The 16624-nt window shown below is 38.4% G+C and overlaps 1 protein-coding gene and 1 pseudogene across 17 annotated transcripts in view; one reads left to right on the top strand and one right to left on the bottom strand.

The window, feature by feature from the left end:
• The window catches only part of SRPK2 (SRSF protein kinase 2), a 312332-nt gene that overhangs the window by 268000 nt on the left and 27708 nt on the right, over nt 1-16624 (bottom strand). The window lies entirely within an intron of this gene.
• On the top strand, nt 3623-3777 carry LOC122213621 (annotated as a pseudogene).

The raw sequence follows: 16624 nt of genomic DNA, 5'->3' as shown, positions 1-16624 counted from the left end.
CTGCACTACGGTGGCAAGTTAGGGAGCTACGACAGATATCATGTGGCCTGAAAAGCAATCCTTTCCAGATCCTTTGTCAACCACTCCCACAGTCTCCTGGTTTTGCACCCCTCCCCAACATAGTGACCCCCAAAAAACATCCCCTGGCCTCCTCCCTGCCAAGATTGGCTAAGGTTTTTCTGTGGCACCGGATTTTTCTCCCATCACTTCACATCCATGTGACATGTGTACTGTCTGTATACAGCTGCCTCCCCAACTAGATTACAACATGGGAGACCCACATCAGCTTGTTCATTATTAGATCCCACTGCCCAGCAATACTGTCCACAGTAGGCACCCAATACCTGCTGAATGAATGAAAGGGCAGAAGATACTATATTCAGATGAGCTGATCTAAAACACCTTCAAATTTACAAGAAATTTCTGCCAGAAGATACCAGAAATACATTTTATCAGGGTTACAAAGGACTCATATGAATGACTCTAACCCCTGGTTCATTCTAGTCATAAACCCCAACAACGCACAAAATGGATCAGGGCAGGACAGGGAACTGGGGGGGGGGGGGGGGGGGGGGGGGGGTAGCGGGGAGAGGTTAAACTAAAATGCAGCCCAGTAGTAAAAGGTATTAACAACAACAACAACAACAACAACAACAACAACAAAAACAGGAACAACCCAAGTTTGCAGGCTCAGATCTGAGTCCGCAGAACTCATATATAGCAGAGGCTGCTTGCTCCTCAGTTTCAACCACAACCTCCAAAAAAATCTTCCTCCCACATTGCCTTTACATATTTCACCATGTCACACTGCCTATTAGTCATCTAATTTATTCACTCACCTTACAAGAAATCTCTTTTTTAAGAGATTTTTTTAAAACACAAACAGATCTAAAAAGCTAAAGAAACAAATAGCTAAAGAAAGCTAAATAACAAAAATTTTCATGCGTTAACATGGACCACACAAAGCAGTTTTGATCATGAGACAGGAGGGGGAAACAAAAAAAAAGTAGGTAGTTTAAGGAAATGAAGCCCTCATGGGCTGCGGCATGAGGTTCCAAGCCCGGAAGCTTCGGGAAAACTGAAACCAGGAGAAAACAGACCCAAAGGGCAAAACTGATGGAAAAGGTACAGAAAGGGAAATGGGAGGTGTCTAATATAAAGACACTTCAATTTTCCCTAGGTCAGACAAGCATCTATCGGAAAAAGGGAAAAGAGGGCTCATCTCTACAATGTGGTTTAAGAACTCTGTTGGAGTAGGAAAATATCTTCTCTTCAAAGGAATGACAACTAATCAACGAAAAAGATACTAAGAGAATTAGACAATTCTCATTTGCAACCCACGGTTGCAAAATACTGATTCAGGCAAGAAACACCAAGGGATGTTAAAACCACTGCATAATTATAAGAACAGATACTCACACAGTCTGAAAATATCTTATTTAAAAAGGGAAAAGAAATCTCCACAATCAAAAAACCTGGAAGACACATTTTAACCAAATGATACTTAACATTAGCAATAATGATGTGTCTCATGTGGACGCACTGAGAAGGGGACACCATGACCTATGATGTATTCCTGTCAAAAGTATTTAATCTGATTCTTAATCATGACAAATCAGACAAATCCAAATTAAGAGACGCATCTATAAAACAACTGGTCTGGGCTCTTTAAAACTCTCATGGCCATTAAAAAAATAAATTAGCCTGGGGGAACCATTCCAGATCAGCGTTACTTAATTCTCAGATCACTAAAAGCCCTCAAAATGTTTGCTATTGATCCATGATAAGAGAAGTACACAAGTTAGAGTTCAGAAATTTTTATAGCAACTTGATCATAGAATCTAATTTTTAAATGAGCCTTAATTTTATGTCTTCATTTCTACCATTTTACTTTTCTAGTAATTTATTATTATTGTATTTTAAAAAATTATTGGTCCACAGCAGAATGGAAATGAAAGAAAAAAAAAAATGATCCTTCTCCAATAGAGTTTCAGAAGGAGAACTAAGAGACATGACATCTAAATGTAATGTGTGCTCCTGGATTTAAATTATATATGTGTAGTGTGTGTGTGTGTGTGTGTGTGTGTGTGTGTGTCTGTATACATATATATAATTTAACATATATTCACACAATATTCTACCAATGTTAAATTTATGCACACACACACACACACACACACAATATTCTATCAATGTTAAATTCCCTACGAGTGATAATAACACTGTGGTTGTATTGTAGGAAAACAACCCTTTTCTTAAGAGACATGCTTAATTATTCAGGGGTGAAGTTAATATGTCAGCAGCTCTCAATGTCTACTCCCAAATCACTTAGCAAAGAATAAGTTGTAGGACTGATGGGATGGGGTAGTGTGGATGGTAGGATAAAATATAAATCATTTAGTTTAAAAATTACGAAACTTATCCAAGTATAAATATGACAATAATATAAATTTAGAGATTAAGTGAAATACCAAGTAGAAACCACACAAAATATTTTCTATAACCTGGTCCTTTGATAGTAAAATTCACATGGGTTTGACAAAAATTAAATAATTTAAGTGATAATTATATATTCATGGGTACCATAAATAATTTAAATTATAATTATATTTTCATGGGGACCAGGTTTTCAAAATATAATAGTTTAAAACTAAGAGAAGGCATTAATCAATGGACTAAAACATAAAACAGTATTTCTACAGACATTTTTAAATTTTTAACTATAAATACAACAAATGACTCAATACATGAGAATGCAGTTTAAAACAAAAGGAATTACTTTGAATATACCACACACTACTATATTCTACAATAAATTTCAGATGTGTCAAAGAGTTAAATATAAAGAATAACCCATAAAAACAAATACTGATCCTAAAAGCATATCCTACCTTTGGAGAAGAGAAAATTCATTACTAAAGAATGAACAGAGAGACGAGAGATGAAGAGAGAAAAGTTAAATGAGTTCTGACACGTAAACCGTAAATCCTTAAAGTTCATTCGTTCAGCAATTCATTTGACTTACTACAAGTTCATAGAACATTCCAAGCGTGGATGTAAGCCCTGAATTTTCAGAGTTTGAGTAAAATACACATGGCCCCTGACCTCACAGAGCTTAAGTCTAGTAGGAACTGAGCAAACAGCACAAAAAGCAATGGGATGTTCTGGAAAGCACCACAGAGGAAAAGAGACTGCTCCAAGTAAAGACCTACTGAGGAGGCACTGTATACAGGATGGTCACGAAACAATTCTCTAAGAAACAACATCAAAGCTGATACCAGAAGAAAGAACAAGAAACCAGCAAAGCGAAGAGGGAAAACAGCAGCTCAAAAAGGCCAGAGGCAGGAAAGGGCCCAAGAGATCATGAACAATACCAGTGGACAAGGGCAAGTGATAAAGATGACATTCTAAAGTACCAAGAAAAACACAAGTTCCTACACAACACATCACTGCAAGGGAAGTGTGTACATTCCTGACAGCCACCTGCATTTATCCACCTAACAAAGCTGAATGAAATACAACGACAAAAGTTGGAGAGGATGAGGAAAGAGACAGAACTGTATGCTGGAGTGTTATTTAACCTAAAGACAATCTAGGAGCCAACACTGACACACCTACTCTCATGACATCTTGGTGGCGAGAGGCTGGACCCAGCTACATCCCATACTCCCAGATCTGTGCAAAAGCAGTGAGAGATGTGCTAAGACAGAATTCAAAGCAAATGCTGAGAAGATTTCTGGCAGCACGGTAAAAAGTGTGAAAGTGAAAAAGGGGTAATCTACCCTGACTAAAGCTTGAAATGCTACATTTTCAAGGTGAAGAAGATGTGTGGGTACATGTTACAGCAGAGTGAAAACTATCTCACTTCATGGGGGGAAATGCCTGGCTTGTTCTAGACTGACATTGTCAATAAAGTATGGCTCAAAAAATTAAGAAAAATATAGAAAATCTAAAAATAAATGACAGAAACTATAACACTGCTCGTATCTTTGGATTTCACATAAGCTTCTATTTCCCAAAAATATTACTCTTCCTCCCCCTAAAACCAAGTGCACAAAATCTAGTCACAAGAAATGATCCTTCCAAAATAAAAAAGAAACCACCAAAAAGCCTAAATGTGTGAAAGTACGTAAATTGTAATGGGTTAATTTAAATTAGAAATGTACATGAGCGTAGATTAAAAAGTACCCAAAATACATCAAGTAGTAAATAATGACATTTAGTTTGTATATATGGACAAAACATAAAATGTTTATACACTTTTTAAATGTTTGTATTTGAAGAGACAAATAACATTTTGTAACCATGGACTGCTCTGCTCAAGACTATGTTCAGTTGTATCTTTTTTAAATCAACAGATTAAAGAATTAAAGTATTACAATGACACTCCTATTCCCACTCTTTAGAATTAACAACTGCTAACATTATTTTAAAATAGCTTTTTTTTTTTTTTTAAAGCTAAGCTAACCCTTTAAAATAAACCCTGAGTCCTAACCTCTTCTCCTGGCTCCTAGCGGCAGTTACGTTCTGATGGAAGTCCAAGTGTCCACCTCTGGATACTTTTATGAGAGACAGAGAATCCAAGGGACAGCGCACGGAGAAGAGAATACAGACACACATCCATCAACAATACACGGTACTGGAAATCTTTTATAAATGGCATTATACTTTTCTATCATTTGTCAAACTTGATGCAAGTTTTTCTACAAATAAATATTTTGTACTTATGTCCTTTATACATGCTTTTTAATTCGAAAAATAGGTGTATTTTTCTAGCTGATATAAGTAACGATAAATCTAATGCATTTACAACATTACAACATATGAATACACTCCCCACTGATTTTTCCCAAGTGTTTTATCACACAGCGTTATAAAATTTCCGGGGTTTTTGTGGGTTTTTAATTTTAATAGAAGCTTATTTTTAGCAAATTAAACAATACTACTTATTAACCAGATTAAGTTTCTAATTAAGCAAAGCAAAAACAAAAATATAACTCAAATTATGATTATTTGTATCCACCAGGTAATAAATCAAATACCTTCATTATCAGTTGTTAAGTACAACTATAAATTAATCATCCAACTATTAAAAACCAATCACAGGGGCGCCTGGGTGGCTCAGTCGGTTAAGCATCCGACTTCAGCTCAGGTCACGATCTCACGGTCCGTGAGTTCGAGCCCCGCGTCGGGCTCTGGGCTGATGGCTCAGAGCCTGGAGCCTGCTTCTGATTCTGTGTCTCCCTCTCTCTCTGCCCCTCCCCTGTTCATGCTGTCTCTCTCTGTCTCAAAAATAAAATAAACGTTAAAAAAAAAAAATTAAAAAAAAAAAAAACAATCACAGGTTTAAAAAGAACTATGCGTATCATACAAAAATAAAATCTGTACATTTTTTTTTCAAATTAAAAAGCATGTATAAAGGACATAAGTACAAAATATTTATTTGTAGAAAAATATCAAATGTGCCTTATTTATGACTTATACTGTTTTTTCTGAAATTTTCTTAAAAATAAATTCAGATATTGATTTGTTGCCACCTACTGGTTAAATTCATACTTGAATATCATTGCACATTAAAAATTCACTATAGTTAGTATAAAACACTATGTCAAAAATATCATAGTAATGATCTTTATAAAATTTTACTAAGCTGATCTGATAAATTTAGCTTTGGAGAAGTTGGTTTTTTTGGAGGGGAGAAGTTTTTAAAGCTACACCATGAGTTAATAATACCTTGACTTTTAAAAATATTCTAACAAAATTTTCATTAGTGTGTTGGGAATGTTTAAAAGTTAAAATACTATTATAATTTGTGAAAAATATAAAATCCTTATTTAATTAAAATACTTTCAGAATGTTATTCTTATTTTATTTACAACGCAAATGTTTATATGTGTCAGTTTTCCAGAATATTGGAGTTATAGAACCTAAGACACTGTCATCTTTTTTACAGTTAATATGTCAGAATCAGGACCCCCTTCCAAAAAAAAAAAAGCCCACATGTTACATTTGTTCATTTTGCATTTTAAATATCTTTTCCTCTACAGTAGTCCTTCACCCTCCTTTTTTTTTTTTTTTTTTTTTTTTTTAAATACAACCACTGGATGAAAAATCAGTGGTCCCACTGCACTGTTTTTTAAAACCACTCTTTCACTTAACCATAAAACAGAACACATGGAGTTATTTTTGGATCCCAATTCTAAAAAATCAACTATAAGAAGTAATTGTGGAAATGTGAATACAAGACTGGGTTTAGATGACCACAATCTAAAGGGGCAGACAGAGAGGGAGACAATCCTGAGCAGGTTCCATGTTGTCAACACCAGTAAGACACTCACCCACCTGAGCCACCCAGGTACCCCAATGTCTCTTCTTATAAGGGCACTAATCCGATCCTAAGGGCTTCACCCTTATGACCTTATCTAAATCTAACTACTTGCCAAAGGCCCCATCTCCAAACACCATCACTTTGGGGGTTAGGGCTTCAATATCGGAACTTGGGGGGACACAAATCAGTCCACAGCAGTCACTAAAAGACTTGTACGTTTTCTTACATAGTCACAAATCATTAGCATATCTAACAAAGTAACAAAACTGAATTTAAGTGACAAGTACTTGCATTTAATATGCTATTAACTCAACTTCTAAGTTTGAAATTTCTCATAATTAAAAAAAAGCTTTAAAAAAGAATGTATGAAACTACTTTTCAATGTAATTCCTATAACCAAAACCGGAATTAAAATGTCTTAAGATAAACAAAATACTAATCTTAAATTATTACAAGGCAAAAAAAGAAGCTGACTTGAAAATTTATCTTTGAATAAATTTGGTAAGAACTGTTACAGGATTTTTAAAATAATTTGTCTCACCTAAGAGTGTCAAGCTAAAAATGCTGACCTTACATACTCAATGTTCTAGTTAATTTGTCAAAATTATTTATCTACTTAAATGTCCTCAATTATGAAAAAGATGTTATTTTTGGATCCTACTGTAAAGAGAGTATCTTTCCATTATATATCCAATAGGTTATTACTGAAATATTTTTAAATTATTTTTTGTTTGGAATACTTCACTTGCCTTAACTCTTCTTAATTATAATTTTCACAATGGTCTCTGATCTTTCAAATAGACTTTGTCATCTGAAAATAATAAGCTTCACTTCTAGTTTGTGTATGTATGTTTTTCTTGTATGACTGCACTGACATTTCTTTTATTTTTTTTTAAATTTTTTTTTTTAAACATTTATTTATTTTTGAGACAGAGAGAGACAGAGCATGAACAGGGGAGGGGCAGAGAGAGAGGGAGACACAGAATCTGAAACAGGCTCCAGGCTCTGAGCTGTCAGCACAGAGCCCGATGCGGGGCTCGAACTCACAGACCGTGAGATCATGACCTGAGCTGAAGTCGGACGCTTAACCAACCAAGCCACCCAGGTGCCCCTACACTGACATTTCTAAAATAACACTAAGCAGGATGCCTGGGTGGCTCAGTTGGCTAAGCATCCAACTCCTGATCTCTGCTCAGGTCATGATCTCACAGTTCATGAGTTCAAGCCCCGCCTCAGGCTCTGTGACAGCACAGAGCCTGCTTGAGATTCTATCTGCCCCTCCCCCACTCACATACTTGCATGTGCACACACGCACACTCTCTCTTTCAAATAAACTTTAAATGTTTATTCATTTATTTATTTTTAAGAGAGAGAGAGAGTCTATAAACAGAGAGGTGCCGAGGGACAAAGGATCCGAAGCAAGCTCTATGCTGACAGCAGAGAGCCCGATGTGGGGCTCACACTCACAAACCATGAGATCATGACCTGAGCCAAAGTCAGATGTTCAACTGACTGAGCCACCCAGGAGCTCCGAAAATAAGCTTCAAAAAAAAAAAAAAAAAAAGTATCTACTTAAAATTCTGTGTGACAAAGTGGGAAATGTGCATAAAGAACTGGTACGCACCAAAATACGATGGCTATCTCAAGAAAAAGCACTTGGGTAACTGAATTATAGGCGGAATTAGCCACTTTCTTTCACAGAACATCATCTTTACTTGAAAAAACAACACAAACTATGCTTATTCAGACTTGGCTACATGAAAGACCTTTCTATAAAAAAAATAAATAAATAAGCAAGCCTAGCATTTAAAGAAAAACAAATGAAAGACTATTTGTTGCCAGTGATAAAATTCAAGCTTTCAAGACAATAGTCTGTAAAACTTCCGTGTGCCACCAGAAGCAGGACAGGTCTCAACGCTTAAAACTCTTCTGATCAGATATTAATGAGCATTACTTTGGGATACAGTTTAATGACATGTGTCAACATCTGAAGTACTGCATGACTCATTTTCCAGAAGACTGACGCATGATGTTACAAAACCATGTATGGGGCAAAGAGTCATGTAAAGTACGAGAAAATCAACGGATTTTAATGTGACAGTACGAAAAGCTCATCAATATGGGTTTAGATTCCACAACACCACCTTTCTTCCAACACCTGCCCACTTGCCAAGTGTCAGTGTAGTCACAATGAATACCTATGATTATCTAAAAAGTCTATTAAAACTAACTCTTCCAACTACCTATCTGTCCACGGCCACATCTTCTTCATATGCTTACTTCAAATATATCACAACAGACTGAATGAAGAAGTATACGTGAGAATCCGTCTTCTACTAAGTCAGACGTTAAAGGCCACTTCTCTCAATGTTTTGAAAGTTAGTTTTCATTTTTAAAAAAAATGTTATTGGGGCGCCTGGATGGCTCAGTCGGTTAAGCGTCCGACTTCGGCTCAGGTCACGATCTCGCGGTATGTGAGTTCGAGCCCTGCGTCGGGCTCTGTGCTGACTGCTCAGAGCCTGGAGCCTGTTTCAGATTCTGTGTCTCCCTCTCTCTCTGACCCTCCCCCGTTCATGCTCTGTCTCTCTCTGTCTCAAAAATAAATAAACGTTAAAAAAAAAAAATTCTTTTTTTAAATGTTATTTATGTGACCTTTTTTTATTTTTGTTTTTTTAATGCTTATTTATTTACTTTGAGAGAGTGAGACAGAGGGAAGGGCAGAAAGAGAGGGGGAGAGAGAACCAAAGCAGGCTCCACACTGTCCGCAGAGCCTGACGCAAGTGTCCATCTCCAGGAACCACAAGAGTTCGCGATCTGAGCCGAAATTAAAAGTCAAAAGCTCAACCGAGACACCCAGGCATCCCTGTTTGTTTGTTTGTTTAATGGCAAATGTTTCACTTCCTACTCTGTGGCCTATCAGTGTTAAAATTACTTTACTCCGTCAATCACAGACGTGTACAACAACAAATACAAAATGAGAGAACTTCCACAAAAAGGATGGCCATTCTCAAACGAGATTTTTTACAGATTTCTACTAACAAAACAGTCCTCCACTGGAAAGAAAATCGTATCATCAGAAGAAATACATTAAAACCAGACAAAATAATATGTAAGAAAAGTACATATGTTTACATATCGATTTTCAAAGCAATTCTGGACCCTTCACACATTTTACCTCAGCTGTATGGGAGAAAGGTTAAGCATCAATTTGTCACAGACAACTCCATTCAGAAACAGAGGGGGAGGGTTGTGAGACAGTCACAGGGGTGCACACAGGGCCAAAGGGAAGGCCAACGGTGCAGAGAAGGGTCAGGATGGAGACAGCCCCGGATGCTCTTGACCACATCGTCTGGGTCCTACTCCAAAAGGGCAGGATCTCCAGTCACTGGGCACAGGGTTCAAATTCTAGGGAGGAAGCTCCAGGTCTGGATCAAGTCAGGTGCCTGCGGGAGGACAGAGGTTACCCTCCACCCCTCTACCCGCACTTCTCCCAGCACTCTCAATACTGAATGATCCAGCAAAATGAAAAAAGGGTGTCCTTTTCACAAGGTGATGAAATGACCAACAGCAAAGAAACAACATATGCCCGCCAGGCAAGGTGAAGTTACTGTGGTTTTGAAACACACTTGAGTTTTGTCACTGACATTCTAGAAATCCATTACATTTGACATAAACATAAAACCACACGAGAAGATGAGACACAAGAAAATAGATAGCAGTCCAGTTTCTTATTAATCCTCCACATCCTCATTTCTTCCTGGTCACCACATAGATATGTAATTACATACACCTCCTCAAACTAGTCTAATAAAGCACCCATACTCAATTACTTACCAAATGTTCCCTGGACTCTAAGACATAATTAAATGATTTCTTCCAAAGACTACCCTCCCTGAGCTTATACTTAAGAGTAAACAAAGTAACTTAAAGTGCCAAAACAACTGAAGAACATACGATACAGTATCAACCAATTTGTCTTCCATAGACAAGTACTGCAAGTAAGTTCTTCCCATGCAATCAAATTAACCCTCACAGCAATCTCACAAAGCAAAAACAATGGCTCTCGCTCAGGAGTGATTTTGATATGCCCCCCACGCAATGCTCAGAGACCTCCGGCAACGACTGGAGACGTTTTCCATCATCAGGCTGATTAGCTGCGACGGGCATCTGCAGTGCCAAGGCTGAAAAATGCTGTCGGTAATCATTCTCCATTTCACTGACAAAACAAGTTCAGAAAAAGTGATTTTTTTGCCCAATCCATGACACCTAAGAAGTAGTAAAGCTGCAGTTTAAACCTAGGTCTAATTCCAGAATCCACAATCATAACCATGATTTATGTAGGCTCAAATTATAATAAAATAAAAAGCTGAAATTAAGAAATATATACTAATAACAGCATCAAAAAATATTAAATACTTAGGAATAAATCTGACCAAAGATGTGTAACACCTGTACACTGAAAACTACAAAATATTACTGAAAAGAATTAAAGACAACCTAAATAAAGGTAGAAACATATGCTTATGGACCACAGATTCAGTACTGCTAAGATGTTACTTCTCCCCCAAATTTATCTATAGATTCAATGCAACCGCAATCTAAATAAGCACTTTTTGGTAGAAACTGACAAGCTGATCCTACAACTCATGGAGAAATACAAAGGATCCAGAATAACCGAAAAAAAAAAAAAAAAACACTTTGAAAAACAACAAATATGGAGGACTTAAACCACCAGACTTCAAGAATTATTATTAAAGCTACAGTAATCAAGACAGTAAAATATCAACATAGATGAAAAGGTCTATAATCAATAGGACAGATTCAAGTCCGGAAAGAGAACACACATGTGTGGTCAATTAATGTTCAACAAAAAAACAAAGGCAATTCAGGGAAGAAAGAATAGTCTTTTCTACAAAAAGTGCTGGAGGGGCGCCTAGCTGGCTAGGTCAGTACAGCACGGAACCCTTGATCTCAAGGTTGTGGGTTCAAGCCCCACACTGGGTATAGAGATTAATTAAAAATAAAATCTTCACCCACATTTGTACTTAAAAAAAAAAAATTTGCTTATCTAGTTTCTGATTTAAAATACTGAAAGTAAGGGTGCCTGGGTGGTTCAGTCAGTTAAACATCCAACTCTTGGTGTCAGCTCAGGTAACAATCTCACCATCCGTAAGTCTGAGCCCCGCGTCAGGCTCCACACTGACAGTGCAGAGCTTGCTTGGGATTCTCTCCATCTCCCTCTCTCTCTCTGTCCCTCCCCCGCTAGCTTTCTCTTTCTCTCTCTCTCTCTCAAAATAAACATTTTTTTAAATCATAAAAATGAATAAAATACTGAAAGGAAGAGGAGGGGATTTTAACTGTACAAAGGGAACAAAGAACAATGACAGCTCTTACATTGATGTGCAGTGTTCAGAGTCCGTTAGGATGTATCTCAATTCAGTCAAGTTTCTCTCCTACAGAATCAAAAACTAAAAACTAAACAGTAGCTTTCAGGTTGGTGAGATAATCCAAATTCATTTGCACATTTTAAAGAAATGCACAAGACCAGACTAGAGAAATGAATAATATGACCAAATACACCGCAGGAAATCAAAAAATACTATATTAAAAAGAAGGAAAAGACGTTATGTAACAATTAGAAGTTACAAAAGAGAATAAGGTTAAAAAAAAACACAACTGAAACACCATATCATCTGAAGAACAAAAACTTTTCATTTATTCATTCATAAATATTTATTTTATACACGAAGAAATGTGTTTGGAATGTATAGCTGGGCAAGAAACAAGTGTCCAAAATGAACATGGCCAATGACCACAAAGGCGTATGTTCTATATCTGTTCTATATCTGCTCTGACCAATATCATAGCCACTAGCCACATGTGACTAGTTACATTTAAACTAACTTACGTTAGGTGCGCCTGGGTGGCTCAGTCGGTTAAGTATCCAACTTCGGCTCCAGTCATGATCTCACAGTTCATGAGCTTGAGCCCATCAGGCTCTGTGCTGACAGCTTAGAGCCTGGAGCCTGCTTCAGGTTCTGTGTCTCCCTCTCTCTCTGCCCCTCCCCCACTAGCACTCTGTCTCTGTGTGTGTCTCCCTCTCTCAAAAATAAACCTTAAAAAAATGTAAACTAACTTACGTTAAATAAAATTAGAACTTCAGTCCCTCAGTCACAACAGCCGTACTTCAAGTGATCTAGAACACGCTCCAGGCTGCCATATTGGGCAGCACAGATACAGAACATCTCCATCATCACACAAAGAGCTGTTGGACAGCACTGGTTTAAAATATTGTCATACACTTCCCTGTCTCTGTTGACTCAACAAAAAAATGGAATCTTAACTTCTTCCCTTCTTCAAAAGGAAAGTGTAAAATGTTAACCACTTGTCTCCTGGAAAGTACCATGTAACAGTTTTCCTACAGGAGTATTTACTGTATTAAAAGCTGAAAAAAGTCTTCCTAGGTTAACTCATACAGGAAAATAATCATTTTGAATGCTTTCACCATGGCTTTAAAATCTTTACAACATTTATCATTTGAGTATTTCAGGGGCACCTGGGTGGCTCAGTCAGTTAAGCATCTGACTCTTGGTTTCAGCTCAGATCTCACGGTTCTTGAGTTCAAGCCCTGCATCAGGCTCTGTGCTGACAGCTCAGAGTCTGGAGCCTGCTTTGGATTCTGTGTCTCCCTCTCTCTCTGTCCCTTCCCGGCTCGTGCTCTGTCTCTCTCTCAAAAAATAAATAACATTAAAAATTTTTTTAAATAAAAATAAAATATTTTAAAAAGAGACAAACAAAGGAAATGGTGGTCGCCAGGGGTCAGGTAAGGGGGAAGAAGGAAGGTGTTGTTTGATGGGTCCAAGAATTGTGGTTCTTTAAGACAGTCCTAGCGTTGTGTTACACAACAGTGGGTACATATGCCGCTGTACTGGACACAAAATTGTTAAGATGGTAAATTTTATGTTATGGGTTTTTTACAATAAGAGAAATGAATATGCATATATTATTTCTTATAAATGACAAAAAAAAAACTGGCTCTAATGCAAACCTGATATGAACTTTTCTAAAGAAAACTTAAGCTGTTACATAATAAATTATTTATATTGATCTCCAAAGGCGTATCCATAATAAGTGGCTGCCTTTAAAATGTTCTTTTCAATATTTTAGTAAATAGGCTATCTGGGAAGCTTCACAAAGATATTTACCATAAATGTATTTTAATGATACTGTATGTAGGAAGTGCCCATTTGTATTTCTCTACTGTAGCAAACAGCAGTGCAATAAATCTCCTGTCAGTCTTTTAAAAATAAAAGTAAATAAAAATAAGGGCACCTGGGTGCTTAGTTGATTAAGCACCTGGCTCTCAATTTCAGCTCAGGTCGTGATCTTGTGGTTTGTGAGTTCAAGCCCCAGGTCAAGCTCTGAACTCACAATGTGGAGCCTGCTTGGGATTCTCTCTGTCCTTCCCTCCCTCCCTCTCTGCTCCTCTCCCACTGGTGCTTTCACTCTCCTAAAATGAATAAATAAACTTAAAAAGGAAAAGAAAAAAAATCAAATGTTTTTCATAAATAGTACCCAGTGAAAACAAGTTTAATGAAACCCTGATTTCTTTTTAAGTAGGCTTCACACATAGCACAAGCCCAATGTGGGGCTTGAACTCACAACCTTGAGATCAAGACCTGAGCTAAGATAAAGAGTCAGATGCTTAACCGACTGAGCCACCCATGCGCCCCTAAAGATTTTAAGTTATTTCTACACCCAATGCAGGGCTCAAACCCACAACCTTGAGATCGGGAGTCACGTGCTCCACCAACTAAGCCAGTCAGGTGCCCTTGAAACTCTGGTCTCTAATACATACAGAGAGTCTGAATATGGGATGATGAAAAAAGTCCAGAGATGGACATGTGGTGATGGCTGCAAGACCATGTAAACATACTTAACGCCACTGAACTGTATGTATACTTACAAAACATTAAAATGATGAATTTTATGTTATGTATATTTTACCATAATAAAAACAAACTGAGCTTCAATAAGAATTAGAAACTTTTATGTGAGTCATTTGCAATAATTTATGAACCATTAAGTCATATGTGGTCTTTTGCACAATTCTCAACTACCACTAAGATATCTCAAGGGCCTTAGTTATTCATAAAATGATATCACAATTGGAAACTTTCCTTGAAAACAGAAGTTTAGAAAAACAAAACATTTTCAAACTGATCCACAAATGACTTATATTAATATTAATGACACTGTAACTGCTTGGCAAACTTAATAAGTCACTATTTGGTACAGAAAAGTGAAATATTTTCTAACCAAACTAGTTCAGTACAATCAGGTAGTATGTTTTTAAAAATAAAACGTTTTATTTAAACATTTGACCTTGGATCAAGGATCCTTCATAAATACCCATGTGAAAGTCCTGGGGCCAAGTACTGGCTGAAGCCCAAGAAAGAGATACTAGAATGGAAACCAGCAGAAAGAAGAGAGTCTTCGAGTTACTGCTTATTCAGTAACACCTGGCCCTAACATGTGCAGGCATTATGCTAAATATGTCCTATGAACTCTTATTTAATCTTCACAGTAACCCCATGAGATGGACACCTGAATTAATCCTGACTCACACACGAGGAAACTGAGGCACAAGAGAGGTCACACGACATGCTCCAGATTACACAGCACACAGGACTGGAACAAGCAGTCACGTCCGTCAGCAAAGCCCGTTCCGCTGTAAGGGGGGGTGGGGGTGGGGGTGGGGGGGGGGGTCCCAGAGCCCATCACAGGTGTTATCTCTTTGCTGTCACCTTTATGACTCACTGTGAAGTGGCCCACACTTTTATGACCCCTATTTTCAAAGAGGAAACGAGGTTCGGGGAGGATAAACCACATCCTCCAGAGCCTCAGGGAGCAGGCTGCAGAGCTGGGTCTGAAACCCCAGTCTTCTGACTCCTCCCCCGGGAGCCCTTCCTCCTCGCTGTGCCTGACCCGGGTGCTGGCTTTAAAAATATGTTCACCAAGTGGGGCGCCTGGGTGGCTTGGTCGGTTGAGTGTCCGACTTCGGCTCAGGTCATGATCTCACGGTCCGTGAGTTTGAGCCCCGCGTCGGGCTCTGTGCTGACAGCTCAGAGCCTGGAGCCTGTTTCAGATTCTGTGTCTCCCTCTCTCTCTGCCCCTCCCCTGTTCATGCTCTGTCTCTCTCTGTCTCAAAAATAAATAAACGTTAAAAAAAAAAAATTAAAAAAAAAATATGTTCACCAAGTATTTAGTATGCCTCTCTTCAAAGGGGGGAGACAGCCTCCACTGTCCTCCCAGTAGCTCACTTCTAACCAGTAAAATGTGGCAGAGGTGACAGGTGTGAGACTTCCCAGAGCAGGTCATGAAAAGCACTGTGGCTTCCTCCTTGCTCTCTCGGATCATCACTCTGGGCAAAGCCAGCTGACGTGTCGTGAGGACGCTCAAGGAGAGGTCCACATGGCAAGGAACTGAAGTCTCCTGCCAAGAGCCATGTCAGTAAGCCAGCTTGGAAGGAGCTCCTCCAGCCCCAGCCAAGCCTTCCAATGTCTGCAACCCAGCGCCAGAACCGCCCAGCTGCACGGCTCCCGAATTCCTAACCTCGGGAACTATGCAGTGATAAATGCCTGTTGTATGAAGCCACTGTGGTTTTTGTCCGAGTTTACTGATGCATAACTGACGTTTTGTAAGTTTAGATTAAGTCACTATGTTTTAAGATAATCTGTTACAAAGTGATAAGCAAGTAATACAACTGGGAAAGAAAACACACACATCTCACATGTGACCAACACCCTACAATCCAGAGCACAGGCTCTGCAGGTCATGTCTTAAAAGCAGCTGTACGTATGACCTGGACTAAGGGGCCGTTCCTCAGAATCAGTTTTGCCATGTGTACTAGGACAGATACAAACCTCATTTTAAATACCCTCTTCATTTTACAATCATCTTTCCATTTTCTGTACCTCTCAGTCACCACGAGGACTACACAGAAGAACATGGCCAGCACTCGGCATGGTGCATACACTGAAGGTTTACAAATGTTCACTGTTACTAATCTTACTTCCTTACTCTCCCTTCACTAGCAGCCACCCCAGTCTTATAACCATGCTTTAAATATTCCCAATTCTCGGGGCGCCTGGGTGGCTCAGTCGGTTGAGCATCCGACTTCGGCTCAGGTCATGATCTCACGGTTCGTGAGTTCAAGCCTCACACTGGGCTCTGCTGACAGCTCAGAGCCTGGAGCCTGCTTCAGATTCTGTCTCCCTCTCTCTGCCCCCCCCC

Source organism: Panthera leo, chromosome A2 (assembly GCF_018350215.1).
Source record: "Panthera leo isolate Ple1 chromosome A2, P.leo_Ple1_pat1.1, whole genome shotgun sequence".
Taxonomy (NCBI): domain Eukaryota; kingdom Metazoa; phylum Chordata; class Mammalia; order Carnivora; family Felidae; genus Panthera; species Panthera leo.
The sequence above is the reverse complement of the archived record's forward strand: the minus strand, read 5'-3'. Positions and strand labels throughout refer to the sequence as shown.